This window comes from Apodemus sylvaticus, chromosome X, assembly GCF_947179515.1.
Source record: "Apodemus sylvaticus chromosome X, mApoSyl1.1, whole genome shotgun sequence".
NCBI classification, from domain to species: Eukaryota; Metazoa; Chordata; class Mammalia; order Rodentia; family Muridae; genus Apodemus; species Apodemus sylvaticus.
The window spans coordinates 111,298,017-111,320,747 of record NC_067495.1 but is presented as its reverse complement, the minus strand read 5'-3'; positions in this window follow the sequence as shown (position 1 = coordinate 111,320,747).

Here is a 22,731-nt window from a genome sequence, read left to right as displayed (position 1 = left end):
GCATACAAGGATTGAAATAATACCATGAATCTTATCAGATCACCATGGCCTAAAGTTGGTTTTCAAGAACAGCAAAAACTACATAAAGTGCACATATACATGGAAACTGAACAACTCTTTATTCAACTTTAACTTGATTAGGGAAGAAATAAAGAAAGTAATGACTTCCTGGAATTTAATGAAAATGTTGACACATATGGAACATAATGAAAGTAGTGCTAAGAGGAAAGAACATAGCACTAAGTGTTGTGGTAAATAAACTGGAGAGATCATTCACTAACAACTTAACAGCACACCTGAGCGCTCTAAAACAAAAAGAAGCTAACTCACCCAAGAGGAGTAGAAGGCAGGAAATTGTCAAACTCAGGGCTGAAATCAACCAAATAGAAACCACAACAACAACAACAAAAAGCAATAAAAAGAATCAACAAAACCAGAAGCTGGTTAGTTGAAATAATCAACAAGATAGATAAACCCCAAGACAAAACTAACTAAAGGACTGAGAAGCAGTATCCAAATTAACCAAATCAGAAATGAAAGGGAGACATAACAACAGAAAAGTAGAAAATTCAAAAAATCATCAGAATCTACTATAAAAGCCTATATACTCAACAAAACTGGAAAATCTAGATGAAATGGATGGTTTTCTAGATACATACCACATAAAATAGTTAAATCAAGAGTAGGTAAACTATTTAACGGGCCCTTGTCACACAAGTAAATAGAAGAATTTATTCAAAAACCTTCCAACCAAAAAAAGCCCAGGGTCAGATGGATTTAGTGCAGAATTCTACCAGACCTTCAATGAAGAACTGATACCAATTTTTCTCAAACTTTTTCATAAAATAGAAAGAGAAGCATCACTCCATAACTGGTTCTATGAAGCCACAATTAGTCTGACATCCAAACCACACAAGGACCCAACCAAAAAAAGAGAACTTCAGACGAATCTTGCTTATGAATATGGATGCAAAAATGCTCAGTAAAATTCTTACAAACTGAATCCAAGAACACATCAAACCGATCATTCACCATAATCAAGTAGGCTTCATCTCAGGGATACAAGGTTGGTTTAATATATGAAAATCCATTAACATAATCTGCTATATAAACAAACTGAAAGAAAAAAATTCCCATAATCATCTCCTTAGATGCAGAAAAAGCATTTGACAAAATATGACACCCCTTCATGTTAAAAGTATTGGAGAGTTCAGGAATTCAAGGCCAATACCTAAACAAAATAAAAGCAATTTATTGCAAACCCACAGCCAATATCAAATTAAATGGAGAGAGACTTGAAGCAATCTCACTGAAATCTAGGACAAGACAAGGATGCTCACTCTCCCAACATTTATTTGAAGTATTAGCTAGACACTTCAGCAAAAAGAGATCAGGGGGATAAAACTTGGCAAGGAAGAAATAAAGGTATCACTTTTTGCATATTATATGATAGTACACTTAAGGGACCCCAAGATTATACCAGAGAACTTCTCCAACTGATAAACAACTTCAGCAATGTAGTTGGATACAAAATTAACTCAAATAAATCAGTAGCCTTCCTTTATACAAATGATAATCAGACTGAGATAGAAATTATGGAAACAGCTCCCTTCACAATAGCATCAAATAACAAAATATCTTGGAGTAACTCTAACCAAACAAGTGAAAGATCTGTATCACAATAAAATCAAGTCACTCAAGAAAGAAATCAAACACGATCGTAGAAAATGGAGAAATCCCACATGCTCATGGATTGGCAGAATTAACATAGTAAAAATGGCCATCCTACCAAATGCAATCTATAGATTTAATGCAAAAAGAGATCAGGGGGATAAAACTTGGCAAGGAAGAAATAAAGGTATCACTTTTTGCATACTATATGATAGTACGCTTAAGGGACCCCAAGATTATACCAGAGAACTTCTCCAACTGATAAACAACTTCAGCAATGTAGTTGGATACAAAATTAACTCAAATAAATCAGTAGCCTTCCTTTATACAAATGATAATCAGACTGAGATAGAAATTATGGAAACAGCTCCCTTCACAATAGCATCAAATAACAAAATATCTTGGAGTAACTCTAACCAAACAAGTGAAAGATCTGTATCACAATAAAATCAAGTCACTCAAGAAAGAAATCAAACACGATCGTAGAAAATGGAGAAATCCCACATGCTCATGGATTGGCAGAATTAACATAGTAAAAATGGCCATCCTACCAAATGCAATCTATAGATTTAATGCAATCCCCATCAAAATCCCAACACAATTCTTCAAAGACATGGAAAGAGAAATTCTCAAATTCACATGAAAAGGCAAAAACAAAAACAAAAACAAAACAAAAACAAAAACCCAGAATAGTGAAAACAATTCTTAACAATAAAAGAACTTCAGGGGGAATCAGCATCCCTAACCTCAAGCTTTACTACAGAGCAGTAGCAATAAAAAAGTGCATGGTATTGGTACAGAGACAGACATGTTGATCAATGGAATAGAATTGAAGACCCCAAAATAAAAGCACACACTTATGGACATGGTCTTTGACAAGAAACCAAAATTATATAGTGGAATAAAGAAAGCATCTTGAATAAATAGTGCTGGTCTAACTGGCTGTCTATATGTAGAAAAAATGAAAATAGACCACTATTTGTCACCTTACACAAAGCTCAAGCCCAAGTGGATCAAGGACCTCAACATAAAACCATATACACCAAATCCTATAGAAGAGAAAATGGGAAAGAGCCTTGAACTCATTGGCACAGGGGGAAATTTTCTAAACAGCACTCCAATGGATCATGCTCTAAGATCAAGAATAAATGGGACCTCATGAAACTCAAAATCTTCTGTGAGGCAAAGGACATAGTCAATAAGACAAATCAGCAACCTACAGATTGGAAAAAAAAAATCTTCACTACCCCACATCTGATAGAGGGCTAAAATCCAAAATATATAAAGAACTCAAGAAGCTAATCACCAAGAAACCAAACAACTCAATCAAAAAATGGGGTATAACACATCAAATGAGATACAAGAAGAAAGGAGGAGTGGCCCCTTGTTCTGGAAAGACTCAGTGAAGCAGTATTTGGCAAAACCAGAACGGGGAAGTGGGAAGGGGTGGGTGGGAGGACAGGCAGAGAGAAGGGGGCTTATGGGACTTTTGGGGAGTAGGGGGCTATAAAAGGGGAAATCATTTGAAATGTAAATAAAAATATATCGAATAAAAAAAATGGGGTATAGAACTAAATTGAGATTTCACAACTGAGGAATCTTGAATGACTGAGAAGCACCCAAAGAAATGTTTAAAGTCCTTGGTGATCAGAGAAATGCAAATCAAAATGACCCTGAGATTCCACCTTACATAATCAGAATGGCCAAGATCAAAACCACAGGTGGCAACACATGTTGGAGAGGATGTGGAGAAAGAGGAACACTCCTCCATTGCTGGTGGGATTGCAAACTGGTACAACCACTCTGGAAATCAATCTGTAGGTTCCACAGAAAATTGGAAATAGATTTACCTGAAGATCCAGCTTTACAACTCTTGGGAATATACCCAAAAGATGCCCCACTAAGTCACAGCAGCTCATAATCCACTATGTTCATAGCAGCCTTATTTGTGATAGTCAGAAGCTGCAAACAACCCAGATGTTCCAAGACAGAAGAATGGATACAAAAAATGTGGTCCATTTACACAATGGAACAAAGCTATTAAGAACAAGGACACCCTGGGTTTTGCAGGCAAATGGATGGAACTAGAAAATATCATCCTGAGTGAGTAACTCAGACCCAAAGGGACATGTATGGTATATACTCACTAATAAGTGAGCATTATGCATAAAAAAGTATAGAGTACCCAAGATAGAGCCCACAGAACTCAAAAAAGCTGAAGTGCCCAAGTGAGGACGCCTGAGTCCCATTTGGGAGAGAGAACAAAGCAATCACAAGTGGTGGTGGTGGGGGGAGGGAGGGATGGACCTTGGATGGAAGGTGGACATGGGTGGGGGGGAGTGGAAGGGAGAGAGTAACCTGATCTTGTATTGGGTGAGGGACAAGGACTGAAGCCCTGAGGGCCAGCTGAAAGAATGGAAACAGACAACCTCAGGAGATAGGAGGTTGGCAGGGACCCTCCAGAATGTACCAGAGACTTGGAAGGTGAAAGGTTCTCAGGACTCAAAATGAGGAACCTTAGATGAAATGACAGTAGGGAGAATGAACTTCTAGATTTCTCCTCCAACAGGAAGACAGGACATCAAATGAGGGAGAGGGGGGCCATCTCACAGTCACAATTCTGACCCATAATTGTTCCTGTCTGAAAAAACTGCAGGGATGGAAATGGAGAGGATCTTGAGGAAAAGAAGGTTCAGCTCTAGGCCCAAAGTGGGATCTAGCTCAAGGGGAGGTCCGAAGGCCTGACACTATTACTGAGGCTATGGAATGCTCACAAAAAGGGACCTAGCATGACTGCACTCCAGAAGACCCAACAAGCAGTTGAAAGTGTCAGATGCAGATATCTTCACACAACCAATGGACAGAAGCAACTGATATCTGTGGTGGAACTGGGGGAGGCTGAAAGAAACTGAGGAGAAAGGCAATCCTGTAAGAGGACTACCAGTCTCAATTAATCTGGACCCCTGAGATCTCTCAAACACTGGACCACCAAACAAGCCACATATACCAGCTCATATGAGGCCCCCAACACACATACAGTAAGTAGAGGTCTGCCAGGTCTGTGAGATGATGCACCTAACCCTCTAGAGACTGGAGGCCCCTGGGAAGTTAAAAGTCAGGTGGAGTGGGGGGTGGGGGCATCCATGTGGAGACAGGGGATGGAGAAGAGGTATGGGACATGGAACAGTCGGAGGGTGGGTGGGGGTGGGGTGGAATAAAATATGGATGTAAAAACATTAATTAATTATAAAAAACAAAAGAAAAAAATAAATAGCTTATCTCTTCCACTCACTGGGATACATTTGACCTTCTCTTAAACAAACAAAGGCAAATGTACAAACAAGCAACTAGCAACAAGCAACCAAATCCTCAAATCCTAACCTCAGTGACTCAGTAACTCCTATTGGTTCCACAATGTTCCAAAACAGTCACTGAGGGCCAAACATCCAAATGTGAAACTATGGAGAACATTTCACATTCAAATCACAACACATGTGTGTCTGATATGCAAAGTCATTTCTAATCTGGTACTATGTTAATCATTCAAAATTGTTTTTCCATCCTCACCTTTTCCAAGGTGGCACATGCCCCTTGTTTCTGAAATTCTTGCTATCTCTGGCCTTCTTTTTTAAAGAAATGTATTTATTTTATGTATATTTGCTCAAATCTAAGTATATGTATGCATTTCATGTACATGCAGGAGCCCACAAAATTAAGAGGTATCTGATACTCTGGAACTGGAGTTGTAGATGGTTATGAACTGCTGGATATGTGCTGGACCCCGAAACTCAGGTTCTTTATAAGAACATTAAGTGCTCTTAATGACTGAACCCTCTCCCCAGCCTTGGATCTCTGACCTTGCATTTCTCTTCCTTTTCCAGGCTGTGGTGGTTTAAATTACATCCATGCTGAGAAACTCATAGTGACTCCTCCAGATCACACAAAGACTCCCCTGTTTCTCACTTCACTAATAACATTCTCACTGTAATACTTATGCCCCTTGGCCATATTTCATCTCAAATCATTTTCTGATTGCTTCTTTTGAGAATCTGGCAAGTCCTTGGTGACACTGTCATCTGGCAAATGTTGAACATTTTCTGGGGGAACAAAGGGTATTTGACTTAGAATAGATGGTTGTCAAGTTAAAGAGATCTGAGATGGAAAACATTTTTAGATACTGATGAGCAGTTCAGCACAATAACTTTTTATCACCTTGAGTCATTCTTTATTTTTTTCTGATGCGACAACAATTTCCCACTGATGTCTGACTCATTTTGAATCATGTTTTAATCCCTACTCTCTTGAGACTACCTGCTGTTAAGATGGCAAAGCAATCCAAACAATCCCATGCTGCATTGATAATTTGCTATATCCATCCATTTCAAAACATTCATTTTTTTTTTCAGCTCCCTGGGAATTCTACTTAAGCCCTGATTTTTCCTCTAAAGAAACTTGGTATTCCTGAATAGCCCTTTCAATGGACAATTTCTGAAAATGAATATTTACATATATACATATATATGTATATATATACCCTTTGACAAATTGTATTATTTATGTACATCATATAATATATCAAAAGGATCATTTTAGCATGTGCTAAGTACATAAAATGTTGAGATATTTTTCAGCTTGTCTTATTTAGGGTTTCTATTCCCACACAAAACATCATAACTAAGAAGCAAGTTGGGGAGGAAAGGGTTATTCAGCTTACATTTCCACATTGCTGTTCATCACCAAAGTAAGTCAGGATAGGAACTTACACGTGGTAGGAACTTGGAGGCTGGAGTGGATGCAGACGCCATGGAGGGTGGTGCTCACTAGACTGCTTCCTCTGACTTGCTCAGCCTGCTTTCTTATAGACACCAGGACTACCAGCCTAAGGATGGCACCACCCAAAATGGGCTGGGTCCTTCCTCCTTGATCACTAATTGTGAAAATGTCTTGTAGCTGGATCTCATGGAGGCATTTCCTCAATAGAGGATCTTATCTCTGTGATAACTCTAGCTTGTGTCAAGGTAACACATAAAACCAGCCAGAACAACTGACCCCTTGTCAACTTGACACACAAATAGACCACTGTTAAGCCACAACCCTTACTTTCTTATTCATCCCCAAGATGTAAATAATTTTAAAAGTCCCACAGTCTTTACAAATTCAAACATATTAAATTTTCAATCCCTTTAAAATATCCAATCACTTTTGAAAATCAATGACCTTTGCAATCAATTCAAAGTCTCTTAGGTGTGGGCTCCACTAAAATGCTTTCTTACTTCAAGAGAGAAAATATCAGGAACAGTCACAATCAAAATCAAAATCAAACTCTAACCATCCAGTGTCTGGGATCTACTCACGATCTTCTGGGATCCTCTAAGGGCTTGGGTCACTTTTCCAGCTCTTCCCTTTGAAGCACACACCTTGTCTTCTAGGCTCCAGCTGCCTGTACTACACTGCTGCTGCTGTTCTTGGTGGTCATCTCATGGCACTGGCACCTCCAAACTAGGCTTCACCAATAGCCTCTCACAGGCTCTCTTCATGGTGCCAAGCCTTAGCTCCTTTGCATGACCCCTTCAGTCCTGGGCCATCAATTGCAGCTGAAGCTGCACCTTCTTCAATGGCCTTTCATGGTCTCTCACACTGCCGAGCCTCAGCTCCATTTCATGACCCCTTCATGCCTTCAAAACCAGTACCACCTGGGTGACTCTTACAGATTACCAAGCCCAGGTGCAGGATGAGGTACAACCTTGGCTATCTCTGGAACACAGATTCTTTGTGCTCTCAGAAAACATTCTCCAGAAGAATTTGCCTCAATGATCCTGGTCCCTTCTTAATCACCACTGATTTCTTAGCTCTAGCTAACCAGTGTCAATAGTCCGAGTAATGCAAAGATTTCGCTTTAGTAGTTCTGGTATTTTGTTAATTACAGCTGATTTTTCAGCACCAGCTAACTAAAGCAACAAAATCTTCACAATCAAAACTACAGCGTTAATCTTCCCTCTTAAATTTTCACAAGCCAGGCCTCCGTCTTCTGTCCTATTCTCAACATTGTCTTCCAATCTATAGAACATCCGACAGAGCTCTTAACATCCAATGGTTCTTCCAGGCCAAAGTTTCATAGTCCTTTCACAGTCCTCCTCAAAATATGGTCAGGTTGTCACAGGAATACCACACTATGCTGCTACCAATTTGTCTTAGTCAAGGTTTGTATTTCTGCACACAACATAACAACTAAGAAGCAAGTTGGGTAATAAAGGGTTTATTCAGCTTACACTTCCACATTAGTGTTCATCACCAAAGGAACTCAAGATAGGAACTCACACAGGGCAGGACTTGGAGGCAGGAGTAGATGCAGAAGCCATGGAGGGTGCTGCTTACTGGATTGCATCCCCTGGCTTTCTCAGCTTGCTTTTTTATAGACACCAGGACTACCAACCCACCCATGAATGGCATCACCCACAATGGGCTGGGCCCTCCCCCACTAGATCACTAATTGAGAAAATGCCTTACAGCTGGGTCTCATGGAGAAATTTCCTCATGGGAGGACCCTATCTCTGTGATAATTGTAGCTTGTGTCAAGTTGATACCCAAAACCAACTGGTACAAAGCCTTTTAATTATGCTTACCATTTCTTTTTAAACTGAAAACAGAAATTTTTCATGCAATATATTCTGATTATGGCTTCCCCTCACCTAAATTTCTCCCTATTCCTCCCATATCCCCTCCTATTCTTTTCTTTCTCTCTCTTTCATAAGAATGCAAACAAGTATCTAGAAATAATAATGTTAAATAAAATAAGATTAAAAATAAATAGGAAAAAGATGCCAAAGGAAAATCACATGAAACACATACAGACACGGAGATATACGTATTTCCACACAGAGAAAACCTGCAAAAACTAAGACTGAAACGAAGATAATGTGCACAAAATACCTGTAAAGGGAAAAAAATCCTGACAAAGCATTATCTTGGCCTGCCCTTGAATGTAGTTTTATTCCCAGTGAGACGCCACTGGAAAAAACTAATTTTTCTTTTGAGAGTAGTTCTCAGTTGGTGATAGCTTCTGGGTTAGGAAGTGGGCAAGTGTCTCCTTCTCCTTCTCAGTACTGGCATCCCATCTTACATTATGATGCACATCTATAAAGCAAGCTGCATGTATACCTGTTGTTCTTGAGGGCCAGAAGAGGACATCAGATCCTTTCGAACTTGAGTTACAGACTGTGTGTAGCAGTGTGGATGGGCCCTCCCACCCTTGGGACTCAACACAAGTACACTGGGAAACTTGAGTACTTTTAATTGCTGTGCTATCTCTCTAGCTTCCTTTTAACATTTCTCTCTCTTTTTCTTTTTTTAAGTTGATTATCTATTTATTTTACATCTGGATCAAAGCTTCCCTTCCCTCCTCTCTTTCCAGTCCCTCCCTCTCACCTCACCTCCCATCCACCCTTCCTCCCCTTCTCCTAAAAAAAAAATAAATTGGTAGAAGGCCACCCATGGATATCAGTTTGCCTTACCAAATCAAGTTGCCTTAAAACTAAGCACATCTTCTATTGAGGATAGACAAGGCACCCCGGTTAGGTGAAAGGGATCCAAAGGCAGGCAACGGAGTCATAGATAGCCCCTGCACCCGCTTTAGGAATCCCACATGAACAACTGTTACATACGTTTACGGGGCCTAGGTCCATGCCATGTATGGTCTCTGGTTGGAAGTTCAGTCTCTATGAGCCCCTGTGGGCCTGGGCTAGTTGATTCTGTAGTTTTAAGAAAAGTAGAAATGTGACACTTAACAAGGAACTCTATTTGGTTTTTCTGGCTGCACATGTCTGAGCTGTCAATCAAAATTATGAGTCTTGCTGCTTTGAATTCCTAAATATTTATTTCCTTCATCCATTTCTTTTAATGCTAATTTCATCTCCTTCATTTATGGTGTCATTAATTTTTTACTGGATTAGTAAAACAGTTTTCCCATGAGCCTCCCTTCCTACTTGCAGTTGTGTTTCTGTAAATTCCAACCTACAAGAAGCCACCAGAATATTATTTCTAAAACTAAAGTCTGATTGTACAATGCCTACTTAAAACACATGGGCAGTCCTCTCATGTCTGCAGGATAAAATAGCAAACATGGCTCTTTTCTCTCTGGTGCCTTTATGTTATTCTTTATCTTACTCTATACACTAGTAAAATCAAAGTGTTTATAACCTACATGTGTAGGTCACTGTCTCCTCTTTATAAACATACATTTCTCTTGTATATTTAATTCTCATTTGTCACATATGGTTCATTTCAGATACAACGTCTTTTTTTGGCTGTTTTCCCGCTTTTTGCCTTCTTTTCAGGGTGTTTCTTAGTGGCTTTCTTGACAATCACAATTAACATACTCTCAAATTCTCTCGAGACACGGTTTCTCTTTTTTTCTTTTTTTTTAAATTAGGTATATTCTTTATTTACACTTCAAATGTTGTCCCCTTTCCTGCCCCCCCCATAAAATCCCATAGGCCATCTCCCCTTCCCCAATCAACCCACCCCCACTTCCCTGTCCTGGTATTCCTCTACACTACGGTATCAAGTCTTTCCAGGACTAAGGGCCTCTCCCTGATTTGGAGTCTAACAAGATCATCCTGTGCTGCTGATGTGCCTGGGGCCATGGGTAACTCCATGTGTACTCTTTGGTTGATGGTTTTGTCGCTGGGAGCTCTGGGAGTACTTGGTGACTCATATTGTTGTTCCTCCTGTGGTGCTGCAAACCCCTTCAGCTCCTTTGGTCCTTTCTCTATCTCACCCATTGGGGACCCCATGCTCAGTTCAATGGCTGGCTGAGAGATCTCCCTCTGTATTTGTCATGCACTAGGAGAGCCTCACAGGTAACAGCTATGTCCAGCTCCTGTCAGCAAGCACTTGTGACCAATTGTATATGGGATGGATTCCTAGGTGGGGTAGTATCTGGATTATCTTTCCTTCAGACTCTGCTCCACACTTTGTCTCTGTATCTCCTTCTGTGGGTATTTTGTTCCTCCTTCTAAGAAGGACTAGAGTATCCATACTTAGTTCTTCCTCCTTCTTGGGCATCATTTGATTTGTGAATTGTGTCTTGGGTATTCAAAGCTTTTGGGCTAATATCCACTTATCAGTGAGTGGAGTGCATATCATGTGTGTTCTTTTGTGACTGGGTTACCTCACCCAGGATGATGTTTTCTAGTTCCATCCATTTGTATAAGAATTTCATGAATTCATTATTTTTAATAGCTGAGTAGTATTCCATTGTGTATATATACCACATTTTCTGTATCCATTCCTCCGTTGAGGGACATCTGGGTTAATTCCAGATTCTGGTTATTATAAATAAGGCTGCTATGAACATAGTGGAGCATGTGTCCTTATTGCATGCTGGGGAATCCTCTGGGTATATGTCCAGGAGTGGTATAGCAGGGTCCTCCAGTAGTATTATGGCCAGTTTTCTGAGGAACCATCAGACTGATTTCCAGAGTGGTCTTACAATCTTGCAATCCCACCAGCAATAAATGAGTGTTCCTCTTTCTCCACAACCTTTCCAGCACCTGCCTTCTCCTGAGTTCTTTATCTTAGCCATTCTGACCGGTGAGAGGTGAAATCTCAGGGTTGTTTTGATTTGCAATTCCCTGATGACTAAAGATGTTGAACATTTCTTCTGGTGCTTCTTAGCCATTCGATATCCCTCAGGTGAAAATTCTTTGTTTAGCTCTGTACCCCGTTTTTAATAGGGTTATTTGGTTCTCTGGAGTCTAACTTCTTGAGTTCTTTGTATATACTGGATATTAGCCCTCTATAAGATGTAGGATTAGTAAAGATCTTTTCCCAATTTTTTGGTTGCAGTTTTGTCCTATTGATAGTATCCTTTGCTTTACAGAAACTTTGTAATTTTATGAGGTCCCATCTGTCAATTCTCACGGAACTAGCTCTGTAGACCAGGCTGGCTTTGAACAGAGATCCACCTGCTTCTACCTCCCAAGCACTGGAATTAAAGACCTGCACCACCACATCCTAGATATCTAATAACATTCTTAAAGGCCGCTAGAACCAAACTAACTGGAATTGAATATTGGAGCAATCAACTCTAAGTCAGGTTATTTTAAGAAGTTTGCTTGATATTCATTCCCTTTCCTCAGTTACCTTATGTGTGAAATGGATTTGCTGTGATGAAGAAATTAGTAAATGGGTCATGCTTAGTATTCTTTCTGGTCCCACACAGAAGGATTAGACAAGCATTAACTATAACAATTCATATGCCCCAAATCTACCAGGATGCTTAGAACTATTGAATGATTTGCTATGAGTCACAAGCTTTAGGTTGAGGTACAGGTCACACAACACAAACTTTTCCTTTTCAAAAGTATACACTTCAGTTGCATTTGCTTCAATAACAGTGCTAAGCCCCCATTGAACTAATTCATCTCTAGAAAATGTCCTAAAAGAAAGCTGCATGGCTACCTGTTAGGCAGTTAATCCCCGCACCCCTTCTCAGCTGTTGCTTATCGGGAATATGACAAAATCGTAATGTTGCTGGCCCTCTGTACAAATAAGGATTGTTCTTTCAAAATGGAACCCATATCAGAGACAGGGTATTATGTTGTACCTTCTGGGTCGTCAGGCATCAGAACAAAATTCTTCAAGGTCACTACTGTAATGGCAGGTGTAGAATTACTCATCCTTTTATCTAAGACAAGATTTCTCTGAAATCACACAAAAGTAACAGTTTTTGTTCAATTGAGGACTTTAGAAAGAAAGCATCCCACATTGTATAAGACATACTTAATGCAGTCTGGCCTTTTGAAGTCTACCATCTGATGTATGTGGTGACAAGATAGAAGAACTCAGAGCAGGTGCTGTTGACAGCAGCATCCCTGTGTGGCATCCTTGGCTCTGTGACTCCAGGATGACATTAGGTCCCTGCTGAAAGAGCCATTCAGGCTATCTGCTGCCCACTAGCTCAGGCCATGCATATTCATAATTGAGAACAACACTGCCTTAATAAAGAACGTTTTGACATTTCTTAAGGCCTGGCTATGGCTATTGATTTCTTCTCTTTTTCCATTGCCAGCTGCTGCTACTTTTCTGACCCTTTTAAGTCCAATTACACTCATATACTGGACCATTTCCTGCCTAGTGTGTGTGTGTGTGTGTGTGTGTGTGTGTGTGTGTGTGTTTCTGTAAAGGACCTCTGTAGTAATGAAACTGTATTCCAATACCAGGGTTGTGCTGATAATTGGATCTCTGCTATTAGCTTTTGCCTACTTGATATCCTGGATTCCAGACTGTAGGCCCATTGCTCTGATCTACATTCTTGACCCTTGATTTCCTTTTGTTAATTTTGGCAACCACTGAGAACTTATACCTGAGCCTGCTGTTCTGATCCTCAGACTGCTATCTAGACTTCTCCATATTGTCCTTCCATTTCTTACATTGGTACTGAATTTGTTCCTGTGAATATATTTCATATTTATGCCAGAGAAGAGATATTACAATATTATCCTTAACAATGTACTTGCTTTAAAGTTGGTTATGAGTTTCCTCTCATATATGAATGCATATATAGGAGAGAAAAAAATCAAAGGAATTTATCGTGCATGAAGGGTAGTACCATTTAAAAATCTATTATCAGATTCATTTTTATTTTCTAATTACCGAGGGTAATAAAACTCAATCAGCACTTATATTTAATGCTTCATTTTGTGAAACTTCTTTTCAATTCATAAAAGGGATATATTTCAAACCAAAGATTCTGCAAAACCCTACCTTTTCTTACACAGAGGAACCTGTAAAACTCCTGTTATAGTTCTTCATCAGCAGGGACCTCTGTGTTCCAGTTGATCTCTGCTGTGCAAAATACATGAAAAGAGAGAAGTCAAGACTGGTTCTTATAGGGCTCAAAAGCCGGTCAGTGCACTGAATGCTGCATCATTTATGTTGTAGAAAACATACACTCTCTTCCCCAGCCAGGCTAGAACTAAAGTAGTATCAGAAGTAGCCCTAGGGCTGCAAAGATGTTTGAGAGACACAAGTCAGGCACATGCAATGGCAGATTCTATGACATGGAGTAGGTTGGATACTAAATGGGATTGGTTTTCATGGTTCAAATCAGTATTGAACCTTTCCTCATGTGTAAGTCTAAGACCAATGTGCCAGGAATAAGATGGCATAGTTTAGTAAAAGCCTAGAATGGTAGCCTTTTCTGTGCTGCCTTCTAGGATGGTTGATTGACCTCCAGGCTGGCCATACACAAATAACAAATCTTTCTGTGCCTTGAGTTCCTCACCTAAAAAAAAAAATGAAATTAACATCTATCACAGAGGTAGACTATCTAATAAAGTTTTCAGCCCATTTCAGCTAATGTTACTATGCTTATTGTTGTTGCTATGAAATTGTGTGTGATATCATTGCTTAGAATATAAACTCATCTGATTAGCTAGACCTCTCTTATGGACCTTCCACTTACTATTTTTTTGGCATTAGATAAGTTAGTCTTTTTTTAATGTAAGCATAGTCAAAATTTATTCATTCACAATTTCAAACACACATAAAATGTACTTTAATTTTATTCCTCCCATTATCCTCTCTTATGTCCCCTTCATCCCTACTCAACCTTTCTTCTCAAGTCCTGAACATACTTTCAGGTCTTTTGAGTATGTTTGTGTGTGTGTGTGTGTGTGTGTGTGTGTGTGTGTGTTTGCATACTCATTTAAGTAGGATTGCTTATAAGAGAATGGAGGTGTTGCTAGATATTTCCTATCCATTCACATTGAGGCAGTGAGAGAGGCCAGTGAGAGAGGAGGAGGAGCTAAGGGAAGCGAGGGAAGGAGAGAGAGAGAGAGGGAAAAGGCTGGATGGATGGGCAGAGCAGGGGGAGACACAGCTATCCTGAGATATACAGAGTCTATGGAAGAGAGGAAACACAGCTGGGATGTTGTGAGAGCTAGCTGAAAGGGAGAGTTGCCCTGAGCAGGACATGCCTGGATGTGGTGCAGAGGCCTGGCAGGCGCTACTTTTATTAAAAATTACCCACTACATGGAGGTGCTAAACCACAGAAAATTATGACCATCTTAACAGTAACTATTAACTGCCTATGGCTGCTTCTGGTGGCATGGGACTTCATTGGCGCTTCCCTCATCCATAATGGAATGAATGTTGATGGATTCAGTATTGGGAAGTCAGCTATCTATTGTTGGGGTAAGTTCATGAATACAGTGGTCATGTCCTGTCTAAGGGACAGAATTTCACTGTACTTCTTCCCCATTCTCTGGCTCTTATATTTCTTTTTGCACACATCCTCTGCAATGTTCCTTAAGTCTTGACTGGGGTGTAGATGAGTGGCACAAATGTCCTCCTTATGGCCTAGCACTTGGTATTCATTTATTCTCAGCAGTTTGATTAGCTATAAATCTATATGTTAAGCATCACCTGATGCAAACAGGAGCTCCTTTGAGCAGTGCTGAGAACAGCACTAACTGACCTGACTATTGCGTCTCTTCTCTGACACTGGAAGGTCCTCAGCAGCGGGGAATTCCCTTCTCTTTAAGTCATCGTTTAGATGGTCCAACTAGTAACATTGTCATAGTGTTTAAGTTTCTTTTGTCACAATTTTCTTATCTGTTTTGTAGGCTAAATAGTAATACTTGTTTCACAACCTAGTTGGTAAGAATAAATAAAATTTTGCAGATATGCCAAATTATATAATGTATAACTATTAACATATGTAATTATATTTTCTATAGCATATTTCTATAACTCATTATTATTGACATAAGAGACATGATTACATACAATAATTAATATGTGATATTTTATAAGATATAAGTATAATGCCTAGCACATAGCAAGTACTAAATATTGCTGTCTGTTCTCACTATTATTACTAGTATTATCATCATTATGATTATTAATGAGTTGTGTATTATATTATTTCCAGCATCAGAGGACACATGGGCTCGCAAGGCTGCAGTCAGCATTATCCTCTTCTGTTAATGTCATATGCCAATGATGGCATGTGAAAGGCTAGTGCCAGCATCTACTGACAGACTTATGATCTCTTTTCTTCCTGTTTGAATATTGAGCCTTCTCTTTGAGCATATTCATGGAGGATTTCAAGAAAATCCTTTCAATTCTTTGTGAGTTTTTTTCCATTTTTAAAAATATATTCTGATGTTAACTCTCTACAGAATGTGTAGCTAATAAAGATTGGCCTCACATCCTATAGGCTGTTTCTTTGATCTCTTGTTTTAGGAAACTAAAGGAGAAAAGCACAGGAAGAAAAAGAAATCTTTTTCTGTGGGACCTTGTAAGGCAGTCTGTAGCCTCATTGAGCAAGTCTTACTCTGGAAACCCAGTAGAACATTCTACAATGGACAGAAACTGTGAGCCATGCTCCCAGACTGCTGACACCTCAACTCCAGAATTCTGTGGCCATCAGTCATGTATAGTCATGCCCCAGGTCCCTATTGTTCTGACTGGACTCCACCCCTACAGTCACCTGGTTAAAGCCAAGCTTTCCCCGCCACCACCCCCTTCTTTTTTTCCCACACTTTTCAAGGTGGGGCTTCTAAACAATTAGATACCGAGAATTTATGAGCACTAAATATGTGCATGTATATAGAGAATATAATACCTCAGATGTATGATATTTGTAATAGCTTTGACAATCTAAAAATCTGATGTAGAAAAGTGTTTTCTCATGTATTCACATTGTGGTTCAAGCATCACCATGATCCAATTTCAGAATATTTTATCATTACCCAAGAAACCAAAACCAGTTGTGTGCCATTCCCAACAAAGCTACCAGCACTAATCAACTAGTAGTTGATTTTCTCTCTATAATTATCTACTGTGGGCATTTCATGTACATGGAATCATTTTCAAGTTAAATTTATGCTATCTCATGTATCAGTAAATGCATTCTTCCCTTTATTGAGGAATAATATTCTAATATTTAGTGTTTCCTAATGTTAAAATTATTGCCATCATTAGTCTCCAAGTGATACATCATCCTCACTCATCAGGCATTTTGGTCCATACCTGTAATCTCAGTACTTGAGAAATAAAAGCAAAGGATTACATATTGAAGGCTATCTTGTACTGTATAGAAATTTCAGGCCACCCTGAGATAATCAGAGCCTGTTTTTATTTTAATTAAAAGGGAACAAACAAGCATGCAAATAAAACCAGCTTCAAAGTAACTCCACCTTCTCTTCCAATGCCCCAATAAAAGGGAGCCCTGAGGAGTTCTAGACATTGTTAGATATATGGAGAGGAGCAGATATGTCTATCATACTCAGTTAGATGTTCTGTCCTATGTACATTATCACCAGGTGCTTGGATCTTAATACTCCTACAGATATTATAGATATATTTAATATATTTATATTCTATTCATAGAAGAGTCTATGTCTGTTAGACATAGACATATAAGGAAAACACTTAGGCTTCTTATCCTTACCTCAATAGGCAGGGTCTTTCATCTGTGTGAGGATGAAGAAGAATATTGTTTTTGCTACTTTCCCATAGCTATGCCTGGAAAACCTATTAGAACTTAAAAGAGGAATGATTTAATCTAGTTCATGGTTTCAGACATTTCTGTCCATGGTTCTTTGGTCCTATCATGGTGGTTGGACAAGTAGTGGAGGATGCTGTTTACCTCATGGTAGATAGGAAAGAGAAACTCTGTCCAGGCAAAATATGTCTTTCAGATTCGTTTCCACTGACCTACTTCCTCCAATTTCTTCTACAAATTTCCAGAATATTCCACAAAAGTATCACCAGCTAAGGGCTGAGTTTTGAACATGTGAGCCCTAACAAGAGCCAACTTGTTAGCTTCCTATATTATTTCAGTTTTTATAGTAGAGCATTTTCTGTCTCTAGAGTTCTTCCTGACCATACAGAGATAAGCAGGACAGTACTACCTTTCCAAGTTAGGCTAACATTTGAATCGAAATAGTCCTGGAGGCTAGTGATATTTGACACTCAGGGGAAATATTGTTGGTAAAGAGTTTAGAATCAGGTGAATTTAGGTTTGAATTTTTAACTTTCTGAACATAAGCCCTTAACTTCTTTCAATCACAGAATTTACTTATCAGTAAAGGGACAGTATACTACCTGCCTTATAGAGTAGTGATAAGGATTGAGTTTAGCTCAGTGTCTGATATATATTATAAACTTTAAATTAAAGCAAAACCACTATTACTCCTACTTGGATAGACTTAATTTAACAGTACATCTTTGTGTGACAATCAATTGTGACTTGATAGTCTGACAGTCACAGATTTGAATTCTGGGTTATTAGCTATGTAACCTTAGATGAATTTCATGTAACTTATCTGGGAACAGTCATGCTTTCTAGCATTGCTAAAACATTTAACAATGGTGTTTAGTAAAGCATGTCAACACATGATACTGTTTTAATATACAAGGACTGTTGCTACCAATGAAAAGACAAATATATATTCAAACATGTCTTCATGGTCCAGACAGAGTCTTTGTTTCTTATTTTGCTTAGTATAAACTCTATGCTACTTTCCATGGCTTTCAATGCCGTATATAATTTGGTTCTCCCAATTTAACTATACTCAAACCCAGCCATTTTTCTCCACCAAAGCCACATTGGCTTTATTGTTATGCTTTCACCATACCATACTGGGCTTTTGTTTTGTTGTTTTGCTTTGGGGTCTTTATATTTACATTCCATTTCCATATGTCCCCAGATGTTCATGTTGTTAGCTTGTCATTTGGCTTCAATTCAAAGGTCACTTCCTTAGACCAAACATACCAACATAGCTTCCCAATTTCCTAGTCACTGTTATTATTATTCAGTTGTGTTTTCTTTGTAACATTTGATGCTACTTACATTTATTTATCTGGGTGTTCTGTGTATTATAAATTTACTTCATTAGAATATAAGTTCTACAAGGAAAACAGCTTTAACTGTTCTGCTCATTGTTAAGTTAGAATGGACCTTTGGGAATAGTAGCATAAATGTTTGTTAATTAGATGAATGCATAGACATGGCAATAATCTTTATTAAAGTTTTAGGTATCATTACAATGCTAGAAGTAATATTGCTTTATTGTATGGGACTGTCTGCAGATTGTACAACAAGAGATCATCAGAATGGCCCATGCTTCCAGTTGGAAAGAAACTGAATGTGCATAGCATTTATCTTGGAAAGGTGCACTGGACATCTAAAAGTTTTCATTTCTTAGGTATAGTGACTAGTGCAGCAATAAACTTGGATATGCAAGCATTTGTATAGTATAGTAAAGTCTTCTGAGTATCTATTGAGGAGCAGTATAACTGAGTCATTTGATAGTCCATGTTTTAGTGTTTTTCCTTTGTTTGTTTTGTTTTGAGAAACTTCCAGGTCTTAATTACTATTTTATTGCCATGGCAAAACACCATGTCCAGGATAATTTATAAAAGAAAGCATTTAATAGGAACTTGCTTACAGTTTCAGAAGGTGAGCCCTTGACCATCATGGTGGTGATCAAGGAAGAAGGCAGGCCATTATGGCATAGGAGCCGTAATCATGAGGCAGGGAAAGAAAAAGAGAGAACACTGAACATGGTATGGGGTTTTATAATTTCAAAGTCTACCCCCAGTACATATGTCCTACAGCAGGACCACACCTCCTAATCTTTCTCAAGCAGGTCAACCAACTGGGGACCAAATATTCAAATATATGAGTATCATATGTTGTTGATACTCATATGAGTTGTTTTGACACACACTATTGGTCGAATTTGCTAAAATAGATTGAATAAGCAGGATCATAAGTTCAAATATATGAGCCTTTGGGGATCATTCTCATTCATATTAATTTCTATAGTGTTTGTACAATTTTACATTCCTACCAACAGTAAATAAGGATTCTCCTTTCCCACATGCTCACAAGCATCTATTGTCCTTTTTTATTGATGATAGGCTATTCTGATGGTATAAGATGGAATATCTTTTACATTTTTCTGGTGGCTAAAATGTTTACTACCCTTTCAAATATTTATTGGTCATCATTAATGAAGAGATGAGGAAAATACACAATGACATTTTATTCAGCCACAATGAAAAGTGAAGTCATGACATTTGCAGGAAAATGCATCTTCCTATTACTCTCCCTCTACCACCTCCTCTCTCTCTTTGTGTATGTGTGTGTGTGTGTTTGTGTGTGTGTTTAAGCCATGAAGATATAAAAAGAAATTTTAGAGAAGAAGAAATTAAAATTATTTAGATTTATTTATTGTATTGTATGTGTGTGAGTGGTTTGCCTACATGCTTATATGTATATATACCATGCATGCTTAGTACATCAGACTTCCCAGAACTAGAGTTACAGACAGTTGTGAACTATTGTTATATTATTGCTTCAAATTGAGCCCAGGTTCTCTGCAAGAGGAGCAATTGCTTTTAACCACTGAGCCATCTCTGAAACCCCAAGAGGAAGAGATTTTAAGGGAGGAAAGAGGGAAAAAAGAGAGCATAATGACATGCATGTAATGTGAAAGTAGAGGCAAGGACTATTTGGTTAGAGGAAGAGGACCAGCAAAAGCCTACAGAGGGAAGGGTCTAAGATTAGGGGCAGAAATGAGTTAATAAGAACAAAATGTATGAAAATGTCATAATGAAATTCATCATGCCATATACTATTTAAAATATTAAAACAAAAAGAACCTTTATTGGACATCTAATTATATTAGCCAATGATCTATTTGTATTTTTGCTGATGTATTGTGAATTAAATAAGTTAGATAGTTTTACATGCTATCTGTCTTATTTTGCATGTACATGTAGGTTTGGAATGCTTTCCAACTTTAGCTACAGAGTCTAAGAGGCACTGGGAGAATGAGACACTTGGACCAATACCAGAGAGATAGGTGGGTTGTCAACCTATGTGTGCAGATGGTGAATCCTCTGACAACAAAGTCTATAGAGTATTCTGGTCCTGACAATTTTATATTACATGAACTTTTTAAGAAGATAATTGAGGATCTCTGGAAAAATAGGCAATGACAGTGTGTTGTCCCTGTAGAATTCACAGAGGCAAAATGTCCTTGTCAGAGACATTTCTGTTTTTCTTCTTTGGTTTCAGAAAGTTAACCATGAGAAGGAAAGGGTTTAACAATAGTGTTGGTCACAACTTAGTGACCTTGATGATCTTGCTAATAATTAGAGAGCTTGGGATTTTCTCTTGAAATTCTGTTGTCTTCTGACCACAATTTCCTATGAATTGTGCTTCTTGGAGTTTCCTCTGTTTTAAACATTATTTTTGAAAAAATATTATTTTGTTTTATGTATATGGGTATTTGGCTTGACAATATCTATATGTATCATGTGCAAGCCTTGTGCCCATGAAGGTCAACAGAAACTCTGGTTATAGATGTTTATGAGCCATCATGTGAGTACTGGGAAAAGAATCTAGTCCTTAGTTCCCTCTTGGATTTCTCTTGAAGCCGTAATAATTAGGATAATGACAAATTTAGACTTTAAAAATTAGAGGGGAAGTTCATCTGACAGTAGTATTCTTAAAGAATGATCTTTGTCACTCTTTTCTGGTGATCCTTATTCACCTTTTAGAAAACCCTTTGTTTTCTGAAACATGCAAATGTTTCAGAAACACACTTTATAATGTTGTAGCATTTGAGCAGAGCAAGCAAGTTTAAAGGTAAACTGAATTTTTAAAAAAATGTAAGGATGTAACATAAATGGTTCTCAACTAGTGGGTAGTGCCTCTGGGGGTAGTTGCATCTCAGATATTTGCATTAGAATTCATAACAGTAGCAAAATTACAGTTATAAAGTAGCAATGAAAGTAACTTTAATGGTTGGAGATCATCACAACATGAAGAACTGCATTAAAGGGCTGTAACTTTCGGATGGCTGAGGACCACTGACATCAGGAGTTTAGTACCTTTCCTATTTATTAAATATTTATCAGAACTCTTTGATAAGAGAGTGAGAGAAGGAAGAGCTATGTACAAGGCATATTATCTTGCCCTAATCCCAGAGGTTTTTTTTTATTTCATACTTCTTGTCCTTGGATCTTAGCATTAAAATACTCCCAGTGGTGGTTTTGATGCAGATGTTTTGTGCAGCACATCTTTGAGAAACACTGGTATAGTCTCATGAGCTTTGCATACATGTGGAAAATGAGGTGTGGCAAGGTCAGTGAATTGTTGGCTAAAAATATCCTTACTGGGAATGCTGTAGAAGATTATTGCTTCTAAGATGGGCTCTGAGCCATGCTCCTTAAAGTCTCTTTTAATTTGTACTTGGATATAAATTTAATACCCTTTTTACGATACTTGAAAGAGCTGTGTAATTTCATGGTCTGGTCATTACCATTGGCATTAAAGGAATGACTATTACTGCTACTTAATATATCTTCCCTAGTTTCTTAATGACTGCAAAGCACATGGTATAAGTGCTTCCTTATTTGCATATAGAGCACATATGCAGATAAGAAACACCTGTTCTTTGGTGAGTGGGCTGTATCTTCCTTCCTCGGGCATTCTTGCTATTCTACTTCCTCTTTCCTCTCTTGTTTTGAAGACATAAAAAGGAATAGTACATTTGACTCACTGGATATGTAGGTACCTATAAGCTCTAAATTTTAAGTTAACTTAAATGACAACAGTAATAGGAACTGACAAGGACACTTAAAGAAATGTTCAGGACTGAAGTAAGGAAAAAGCGTGGATTTATAGACCATATGAACTTCTCATACCACTCTCATGTTAATATCATGTCATGTGGAAGAGCCTACTTCTGCATGACCCTTGATAAACTACCTTAGTAGTTTGTCCTTATGCTTAACCAAGGATGGCAGACAGAGATGAAGTGCCTATGGCTTATATTCAAAATACTGCCCAGTTGCCCAGTCATTTGTATATGGAATGTTTGAAGTAGTTGTGTCATAGAAAATGAGTTCTGATAGAAAGAGATCTAAGTGATCTAGTTGGAATTTTCCATCCCCATAAGAATGAGGTCAACAACTGAAACAGCATTACAGCAGGATTGGAAAGTCACAGTGAACAAGTTACAATTCACCCA